Here is a 10,096-nt window from a genome sequence, read left to right as displayed (position 1 = left end):
ATCTGAAAACACTGATCATGAAGCACTCCCAAGCATTGAAATTGTATTTTTTGTGTGTGTGTGTGTTATCATAAATTGTACATTATTTACATACTTTTAATTTTGTATTTAACAACTATAATTTTCAGTTTATTGTCTCTTTTGTTTTATATGTTTAGAAAAAATAACAACATGCTAACGGTGCCCCTTAATGGACAAGATAATTCAGCGCCTTCTTGAGATCAGAATGTTTACAATCCCTTCCATGAATCAATGGTAACCCTCTTCATAAATGTATATTTTACAGTAACTTCCAACATTAATAAGGCATTCAACTCTATATTTAAAAGAAAAGAAAATTCTCTTGTTTTGTGTTGATTGGGCTTGCGTTTGTTTTATTATAACTGTAATACTGGTGAATGAACTGTAGATGGCAGAGTCGAACTGCTTAATATTATCAATTTCCAAACTTCTTTTACAGCTTCCAAACTTCTAGAGCTGCAAAGGCCACAGGAGACATTTGCAGTGTGCTGTCATGTTTAAAGACAAAGGAAAAATATGGACGTGTGAAACCATCCAATAAAACCTGCAAGTATAGTAGTTTTATACTGCGTTTTCCAATATTGTTTTTTCTCTTTTCTCGCTGGCCCTATTATAACATGTTTGTGACACATCAAAGCAAACGATCAGGAAAACAACCATTCCATGATATCCGGTGCTTGATGTGCACAACTTTGATACTTTATTACTTATTTTCCTGGTCATATCATGTCAGCCAGATCTAATTGTTCTTGGTCCTTGAGTTTGCTGCCAGAGGTTTTCTTCCATATGGCAGGTTTTCCACTCCCGTGTGTTTCCTTCCAAAGCCTGAAGGAAACGGTATTATATTTATGGCATTTTGTCAACCTGGGATTGCTGAGGTACTAACTGATATATCCAGTGTTTGAGTAATGTATTTTATGAATGTCTTATCATGAAATTCAATTCCTTTCTTTCTTCTAACTTACCTTGTAGATTCATCATTTATTTGAAGTTAATTTCAAAAATGTATTCATTAATTTATTTATTTTTTGTAGTGTGTCTTACTTTAAAAGCTCATTGGGTTTGTGATGTGATTCAAATTATATTCAAATTATAGCTATCCGACACATAATAATTTAGATTTCAAATGCTAGTAGACATAGTTCATTTGCGGCCATATTGGAGATACTCTGATGTAAACCAAAAGCATGGTTTGCACAGTTAATGTACTACTGAATACATTGTTCTGCTAATTTATGCAAAAACATGTGGAAGCTGCTAAATCATATAGAAATGGACTTAGTAAGCAGGAAACTACAGTTAATAGGTGGTAAACGAATACGAATGGTCAGTATTAAAATATTAGCCTAATATTTCACCTGCCTGTCTGGAAATGATAAGAACAAACACAAATGTTGTCAAGATTCTTGCCTTTTTCTTACCTGGTTTAGGTTGACCAGCCACAAACGCCTTTTGTTTCTCAGACAGTTTTTTGCACTCTTCTTCTTGATTTGTTATAACTTTTGGCAGTCTGTAGTACTCCAAATGTTTTTCCTGGACCATATGATTAGTGCAGTCCAAAACATTAAAATAACTGACCATTTTCAGCAGCAATAATCAGCTAAATTTGGGAGTTCCATTCAGTTCAGTGGCATTGTTTACGTTCTGTGCCGCCAATTTGGCTGATTGAGGACACATCGTGAAAACACGCCATTGGACTACGCTTAGTTATCGTTATTCAGAATTAATTGAATAGTATATAAATGATAGAAAAAAATGTTGACGTGTGTAAGAAAAAAGTCTAGGCTTCAGTGATGAATTGCACCAAATGCTTTATTCATATTGTAAAATACTTTCTATTATGCAGCACCTGGAAAGTTTCAATGGATCACCCTCAAGTGTTTGAGTGTGTATGAATCTGGGGTTAGCTTGCTTTAAAACTCCATGTATCTGATGATGCTATAAATTAAAATGTCACTTCTTTCCTTTTCTTTGTAGTTTCTGATCCCTGAAGTTAGATCTTTGTGCGATATAAGGGATTCTGTTACTTCTTGGTGGAGCTTCAGATGATTATTGATAGATTGGTGGGCAAGTGCGTTGTGTAAACCTCAAATGAACTTTTTCTTTTTCAACAAGTCCTTTAGGAACTTGACTTAAGAACAGACAGCTACATCAGCTCTGTATATTTTACAGAATTCGTTCTTAATGGCATGATTTTTCTGATTATGTTTTGGCCTAGTTTCTACACTATGAACAGAAACTGATGCAAAGCCGACGGTCTATGAACAAAACACGTTTATTTACACTGCTTTTCAAAATAAACAGAGGATTTAATTAAAATCTTATCCATGTTTCACTCACCCATTAACAAATGCAGAGGCATCTTGACCAAACATTAAAATTGTTCAAATATACACAGCACGTTATAGCGGATTTTATTGTTTGTACGTTGTGAATGGACTTTACAAATGTCACGTAGGCCCACTGAGCAGAAACAAAAGAACTCTTATTGCACATCCATAGTACGAATACTGTAAATGTGGACAATTGCTTTTCATCTTTTCATGCTTTTCATGTTTTTCATCTACTTTATACCCTGCCATTCAAAAGTTTGAGATCAGCAAGATTTTTTATTTTATTTTATTTATTTATTTTTTGAAGAAGAAGTCTCTTATGCTCATCAAAAGTTAAATTTATTTAATCAAAAATACAGAAAAAACAGTAATATTTATGCAATTTAAAATAACAATTTTCTGTTTTAATATACTTCAAAATAGAATTTATTTCTGTGGTGCAAAGCTGAATTTTCACCAGCCATCACTCTAGTCTTCAGTGTCACACGATCCTTCAGAAATCGTTCTAATATGCTGATTTATTATCAGTGTTTGAAACAGTTGTGCTGCTTAATATTTTTTTGGAAACTGATAATTTTTTCAGGATTCTTTGATGAATCAAAAGTTAAAAAGAACAGAATTTGTTCAAAACAGAAATCATTTCTAGCAATTTAAGTCTTTACTATCATGTTTTATCAATTTAAACACATTTTTGCTGAATGAAAACATTCATTTCTTTCTAACAAAGAAAAAAATTCCTGACCCCAAACTTTGAACGGTAGTGTAAATGTTACAAAATATTTCTGTTTTAAATAAATACTGTTCTTTTTAATGTTTTATTCATCAAAGAATCCTCAAAAAAGTATCACAGGTTCCAAAAAAAAAAAAATAAACAGCACAACTGTTTCCAACATTGATAATAAATCGGCATATTAGAATGATTCTGAAGACTGGAGAAATAATGCTGAAAATTCAGTTTTGCATCACAGGAATAAATTCTATTTTGAAGTATATTCAAATAGACAACCAGTATTTTAAATTGCAATAATATTTTTTGATATTACTGTTTTTTTCTATATTTTAAAACAACTAAACACAGCTTTAATGAGCAGAAAACACTTCTTTAAAAAACATTAAAATTCGTACTGATCCCAGACTTTTGAACGGCAGCGTATATAGGGAGGTATGCGATTTCAGTATCCACACACCAAACTATTGTGTATAAACAAGAAATAAAGCATGCATGTTGTATGACTTTTAATATTTTGCATCCTTATTATTCTATAAACATTGTTTACAAAAATTCACTGAGAATGTTTATGGTACAGAAACTACAAACACGACTGTAAATCTCCTGTCAGCTAGAACAAATGCGTAAGTATGACGAAATCACTTAACCACTGCTTAATGTCTTTCAGCCTCTCTGTGTGGATTCTTTTGAGGTGGATGGGCAATTAAAATATTTACTCAGCATGTACCGTGCATGACATAGGGGAAAGCTCAGAGGAGGGAAATAGAAGTTGATGTTTGAATTGCTCCCAGCACAAGTCTGTACATGTTACTCAGGGGGAGAGCCTAGAGCGTAGGCAGGTGTAGAAAGCTTACTCAAATAAACTATGGAGCCACAAATGAATTACCTCAGCCAGTGATATGTTCTTAATGTTGTTTAGAATCAAAGGCTGACCTGTTAAGAGGAATGTAAACTGGCTCCATACTTTGGGGAGTTTTCCCTGATCTGACTTGCTTGCAGATCTGAGCCGTTTATTAAAACTTTTAAGGTGGCAGGCAATGTATTGGGCAACCACCTGCGGTTGTAGCTGTAAAGCTGGATGTCCTCAAAAAACACGTTGGTGCTGGTAGTTTAGAATGCAGTGCATGTACAGCTTGTACAGTTAGTACTTTTTTTGCACTATGATGTGCCAGAAGATTATTTGAAAATAGCATGTAACTATACACACTGCCATTGGGGTCAGTAAGATTAAAACACTTTTTTTTTTTTAAAGAAGTTAATGCTTTTTATTCATGAAAGAATGCTGAAAAAATCAGTATAATAGTAAACACATTGAGCACCAAATTAGCATATTAGAATGATTCTAAAAGATTGTTTGTGTGTACTTTTTATTTATTTATTTAGTTGTGCATTTATTGTTGCATGACATGACTAATGTTTGACTAAAGCTGGCACCTCTGTCTCCTTCAGCTCCCTGCCCTTTTAATTTAGCGCTACTAGGTCTTGCCAAAATTCCCACAACAGTAGGGGAGATGGAAGACTAATATGTGATTTCTTTGAAGCAAATGAAGTGGACCGTAAGTCTTTTTTTTATCTTTTGCTTGCCATTGTCACCATGGGAACATAATGTGTGTGGAGACCCAAAAGTTCCTAAAGATCTTTGCCACCACATTACAGATGCATTGAGCAGTTCCCCACAACTGTGCGTATAAAGCAGGCACGTAACTCCGGGTGGGCTAACTAGGACCTGCATTCGTGCCCACCCAGCCACAATGCACAATTTTAGAGACCAATCCAATGAGCAAATCCTGCCTACACCCCAAATAGAAAGAACAACTGGGACTTTTATTTAGATATTTAAATTAAGATCTTAGTGGCTGTATGTTTCAATTGTCTACGAGGCAACTTTTAGAAGTACACAAGCAGATGCCACCAGAGCTAACAGATGTGAAATAAATGCCATAAGAGTGCTTTTTTAATTTTGAATTTGCAGGGTTGTTAAACTCCTTATGCTTGATTGCATGTCTTGTTTGTTTGTTCTTTTCATGTCTTCACTGGTATAGGTTTAAGAAAGTGGTCAAAAGTAAATTTAATGGAATATTCCTGGTTCAATACATATTAAAGGAGAAGTTCAAAATTTACTCGCCTCCATGTCATGCAAGATGTTCATTTCTCTCTCACTGCAGTCGAAAAGAAATGAAGGTTTTTGAGGAAAACATTCCAGGATTTTTCTCCATATAGTGGACTTCAATGGTGATCAATGGGTTGAAGGTCCAAATTGCAGTTTCATTACAGCTTCAAAGGGCTCTACACAATCCCAGTCGAAAAACAAGGGTATTATCTAGCAAAACGATTGGTCATTTTCTAAGAAAAATAGAAATTTATATACTTTTTAACCAAAAATGCTTATCTTATGCTAGTTTGCATGACATAGTTTGTACTTTGGGTTTGTACTTCTGCCACAAACCCAGTGTTTACAAAGTGAACGTGCAAAGAAAGTCAAACGGCCTTTACAAGAAAAGTAAAACAATGATGTTGGATGAATGAGATGGAGTTTTCACCCTACCTTTTTTAACAGAAAGTACACAGACAAAGAACTAATTCCAAGTGAGCTTTCCAACTTGATTATCGCAAACCTAGTTAGCTAGCTAGCTATTTGTGGTTAAAAAGTATATACTTCTTTATTTTTTTAAGAAAATGACCAATCTTTTTTGCTAGACCGTTATTCCTCAGCTGGGATCATGTAGAGCCCATTGAAGCTGCATTGAAACTGCAATTTGGACCTTCAACCCTGTTTATAACCATTAAAGTCCATTATGTGGAGAAAATTTCTTTTTGACTGAAGAAAGAAAGACATGAACATCTTGAATGCCATGGGGGTGAGTAAATGTAATTTTCATTTCATTTCAAGATAACAAAAAACAAAACAGCACAAAAAGCCCACAAACTAACAACGAGATTCCGGTGAAGTATGAATTAAAAAAGAGCAAATATAATATTACAAATGCACTTATATTAATTATTCTTTTTAATTTGTTAATTAATTTGTGTATTATTTGAGCTGTAAAGCTGTATTTACAGGGATTTTAGGGTTTTAGGCTGTACATTGCATGGTAATATAGATCTAAAATTGAATATAACTACACAAGGAAAAGGTTAGCAAGAAATTGTTGTAAAATGCTAAAGTAAAATTATTTCACTGTAAACTTAGTTTTTGCTTTTTTGATAGAAAAGGAGGGGCAAGCCCAGATAATAATAATAATAATATTAATAATTATAATAGTTATATATATATGTGTGTGTGTGTGTGTATGTATATATATATATATATATATATAATTATATAATTATATATATAATTATTTTATTTTTTATTTTTATTTGGGGTAATAGATGTACTTAACCACAGGTTCAGTCAAGCTTAACTTGTACTGAACCTGGAATATTCCTCCAAGACTCTTTAAGATTGAGCTACTATAGGCCCTTTTGTTGGACTTTTGTTGGACTCCAATGAGAAACTAGCTGTGTTAATGCGTCTGCTGTATCATGAACAGATAATGATTTACGAAATCAGAGCTGAGGATCTGTCCGGTGAGATTTTTCGTTTGCGAGATGTCATTATATGGATCCATAGCACTCTGACAGTCTAAAGATTAATATTAGGGAAGGAAATGAGACTCATACATCTGTAGGCATGCAGCAAAATATTTCCATTTTAATCACATTCTTCATGAACTCCAGTTCAGACAGGTGGAGTGTAAGAAGATCACTGTGATATTTCACCCTCTCACATCCCTAAACAACACGGGTGGATCTAATAGTCCTGGTTTATATTTGAGTTACAAATGCAATAAAAATGCACAAATTGTTTATATGATCAAATGGATGGACTTCCTCTGTAATAATTTTACTTTATTTTCCATATTAATGATTATTAAGAACTTGATTCACAGGAATTGTTTATACACTGGGGATAATCAGTTCCTGATTGCACAATTACGTTTACTGATTGGACACTTATCAACAGCTGTCTGTGCCGTTCACTGTACTTGTATTAACATAATTTACTTTGAGATTGCATCATAACATGTCTTCTCTGAAGCACATGTCCCTTCTTCTTGTATGGTAGTAATTAAAGTCTTCAGTCTTTGTAGGGAATGGCTGCAGAGAGCAGTTTGCCATGATTCTGATGATGATAAATGACTTAAGCATTTGCTTCATATTTAGCTTGGATGAGTTGGTAGCATCACGTCTATTAGCTTAACAGTATTGAATTAAAATACATCTGCAAGTGATTTAGCAATTGAAAGAACCATTATACGCCCTTCTGAACTGATGCTCACATCAGATGTGTTGACGGGGCATAAAGGTGTGGAGACCGCTGGTGTTGAGGTGTCAGTGTCAAGCAACAATTCACTCTTCCTGGAGTTAATCTCACAGGGATCCAATCATCCACTGGAACCGATTTCTAGAGCCATAACCGAGCCTCGGATGTATAACGCAAAGGTGCGTTTGCTGAAAAAGCATTTGTGAAACATGAGAAAAAGCAGCTGTAGTCAAAATAATGATTAACCAGATGAGTCGACATCTGGTCAGACTGGTGAAAGTGGGCCTGGAATTCCATTTGTGTGTGTGTTCATGGGGGTGATGTATGCTGTGTCTTTTCAGCAATGGCATGGGGGACCCCATTCACCGGCAGAGCTCCGGGGGGGTTACAGTTTTGGAGGAGTCAAAGGCCTGAGATTAATAACCCCAGAAATGAGCACACAACTAAAACACAACATGTCCGTCCAATCTTCTGTCTGAGGCTGTGCTGACACTGAACAGGCTACGGATGCATAATTCAGTGTGATGGCAACAGTTTAGTGCATGTCAGAAGAACAACAAAGGAACTGCTGCATCTTAAAGCAAAAGTTCACTCACCCTATTTATGATTTTTATTTTCACAGTTTGAGGGATTTGTAGTTCAGTCAGAAGATTGTTTGGTAACCACAGACTGATTCCACGTAAAGGTTATGTGTATCTTATAAAAATCTGTTTTATTTATTTGTTTATTTTCAGATTTCATCTATAGTTAGAGGTTTCAAAGTGTATATAAATCCCTAAAGTTTAGATATCTGTGAGTTTTTATTAATACTTTTATTGCACTTCTTTTCAGTCTTTATTGGAACACAGTGTGTATTTGTGGGATTTGTAGTTCAGTAAGGCTACGTTTACACTAGTGTGTTTTAAAATGCATAACTTTTGCTACGCCTCGAAAACGGAGACTTTTAAAAAACGCTGCAGACCCCGTATTAGTGTGAAAACTGCAGGGTTGAGTTTCAGGCCCTGTTTACACTAGTGCATTTTTGTTTTAAAATGCGTTTTAAAATGAAAACGAACCTCGTCTACACTGGCGTTTTCACTTTGTTTAAAAAATGATCTCCATCCACACTACACAACTGAAAACATGTCACATGACCATTCATAATAAGCATGATGTTATTGATGTTATTGACGGTTGTCAAGGGTACTCAGAGCGAATGTGTGGGCAGCTACGCCTTTTTTAAAAAATCTCCGTTTTGGTCTGTATACACTGCCGTTACGTTTAAACCAGTGTGTTTTCATTCTAAAATGTGTAACTTTTGCTATAGTTACGCCTGTTGTTTACACTACTCCGGCGTTTTTGACCCTCGATAAGTGAGACTTTCGAAAATACTGCAGACCCCATTTTAGTTTTTTGCACTTCAGTGTAAACGGACCAAAACTGAGACTTGATGCTGTGAAATGCCTGAGAAATGATGCTGTGGCTGCCCACATTTGCTCTGTGTATTCTTGACGGCCGTGTAAACGATAACATCAGTTGTTTGCTTATTTGTTGCGTCTCATTTTGGAGGCTCATTAAAGGATTACTCCATTTCCAGAACAACAATTCACAAATAATTTACTCACCCCCTTGTCATCCAAGATGTTCATGTTTTTCTGTCTTCAGTCATGAAGAAATTAAGCCTTTGACATTTTGGAAGTTTAAAACTGGGGCACCAATGAAGTCCATTGTATGGAGAAAAATCCTGACATGCTATCCTCAAAAACCATAATTTCTTTACGACTGAAGACAGAAAGACTTGAACATCTTGGATGACAAGGGGGTGAGTAAATTATTTGTAAATGGTTGTTCTGGAAGTGGAGTCCTCCTTTAAAGAAAAGTAACCGTTAAAATAAGTAAAAAAAAGAAATTTACAGTATTTTTACACCTCAAGGAATAACTAAATGAATTTTTCTTACGTTTACTTCTCTTAATCCTTGATGATGTATGCAGCCTGAATGGTCATGTGACATGCCTTTTCGGTTGTGTAGTATACATCGTTTCTAAAACGGTGAAATCGCCAGTGTAGACGAGGATCATTTTCATTTTAAAATGCTGTTTTAAAACGAAAATGCACTAGTGTAAACAGCGCCTGAGATGCAACCCTGTCATCTCTCTCTCCCCTTCTCTCGACCGATCAATCGATAATTAATTGAGATAAATGTTATAATTAATTCACTGTAATAAATGTGATCTTATCATTCTTTTTTTAATTTGTCTGATTTGAAGTGGGCACAATGCTAGAGCTAACGAGCTGTACCTGACGAAAATAACCATAATTTTTACCCTTCTGGTCAAAAATTGTGCTATTTTGTGCTATATATTGTGCTAAATATTGTTATACAGCTTTAACTTGTCAGTGCTGGCAAATGACCATGGTATCCACCTACTTCAACGAGGAAGTAAGCATATGGGCAAGAATTCCGCTTCATTAGCCCCTATAGGAAAATAATGAGAAGAAAAGTAAAAGGTAAAGGGCAATTCCATGCAAATGTCAAATTTATCATGAAAAAATAAAGTTTTTACCAAAGATTTTTACTATTGATAGCACAGATGTCAACATTTGGTGGTTCGAATACCCATGTGAGGTCTCTCTTAAAGTTTTTAAAGCATTTTTTAGTGCGTGATTCTCATAGTCTGGTAAGTGCTATTTTCAGGCTTGTCACGTCCATAACAGTACATATTCCT

Source organism: Labeo rohita, chromosome 13 (assembly GCF_022985175.1).
Source record: "Labeo rohita strain BAU-BD-2019 chromosome 13, IGBB_LRoh.1.0, whole genome shotgun sequence".
NCBI lineage: Eukaryota > Metazoa > Chordata > Actinopteri > Cypriniformes > Cyprinidae > Labeo > Labeo rohita.
This window is presented reverse-complemented; position numbering follows the sequence as displayed.